The sequence below is a fragment of the Ictalurus punctatus genome, chromosome 22, assembly GCF_001660625.3.
Source record: "Ictalurus punctatus breed USDA103 chromosome 22, Coco_2.0, whole genome shotgun sequence".
Taxonomy (NCBI): domain Eukaryota; kingdom Metazoa; phylum Chordata; class Actinopteri; order Siluriformes; family Ictaluridae; genus Ictalurus; species Ictalurus punctatus.
This window is the reverse complement of record NC_030437.2, coordinates 9,182,499-9,183,796: the sequence shown is the minus strand read 5'-3', so window position 1 is coordinate 9,183,796 and position 1,298 is coordinate 9,182,499.

Below are 1,298 nucleotides of genomic sequence, written 5' to 3'. Positions count from 1 at the left end.
CACTGGATCACTTCATGAGGCCACTTAGGGCATGGCTGTGCTGTGATTCTTCCTCGCCAGCTTAATGCCAGTTTCAGCATACAGCCCCTGTAAAAGCCAAATGCTATGATTTGTTCCATGACCTCATCCAAACTGTTATTGGCCTTTGAAGAAACAACAAAGGTAGCAGCTAATGTTTCAAGCCTTTTGGACCTCATGTTCTGACAAAGAGTGAAACGAAAGAACATGATGTAGAAGAATAGATAATCCTTTTACAAAATGGACATTGGCAAGATAATCTGCATTAATACTTCAGTGACTGATTGCATATGTCATTGTTTCTAGCTAAATATTTAATGGAAATGTTATGCAGGTTTACCATAGCTTTATCGTCATAAATTTAGGGTCTTGGACCAATATGCAATACTTTCAGTGCTCAGTGTCAAGGCTCAAAAATTATTTACAGTTCACTCCGAAAGTATTTGAATTGCTCTCACAATGTTTCTGTCATCAGCTGTTGTTGTTTTCACTGGCTGACCTATTCCATGTCTGGTTGTTAGTACACCAGTGGTTTCTTTCTTTTTCAGGACATTCCAAATTGTTGTATAGGCTATGTCCAATGCTTGTGCAATGGCTCTGATAGATTTTCCCTCTTTTCTCAGCTTCAAAATGGCTTGCTTTTCTCCCATTGACAGCTGTCTGATTCTCATGTTGGTTTACCAATATAACAGGGCACACCTGGGCAGCAACAAACACCTACAAATCACATGTTCCAATATTTTTGATCACTTAAAAAAAAGGGTGGTTTCAAACAAATGGTGTTATGTTCTAAGCTGTTTATCACATCTAGACATAAATTTGAGGAAGTGAAAGCTGAAATTTAGACCTATCATCTCATATTCATATTTTGATCTCTAACACTTGCTGTTCCAATAGTTTTGAAAGGGACTTAACATAATGAATGAAAGGCCCATCAACTGTATATAAATTAGGTTAAGTTTTATGGTTTTAAAAACAATTTTAAGCATCCTTTAGCATGGCTGTGCAGCTGAATCTGGCACCACTGATAAGCATAATTTGCAATAACTTATAATTTATTTACAATTTTTACCAATTACAACAATAAAAATTACAAGCTATACAGGTCACATAAAACTGTTATGGATTCGGTTGCTGACTGAGTACTTCAGCTCCAAGCACTCTGTTTGTCTGACTGGCATTGATATGATTTAAGTTTGAGATGTCAGGCCTGTTCATTACTCTTTCAGTGATTGGCAGTTGGTTACGAGGTTCTGCTCCTTTGAGAGATCAAGCAGGAC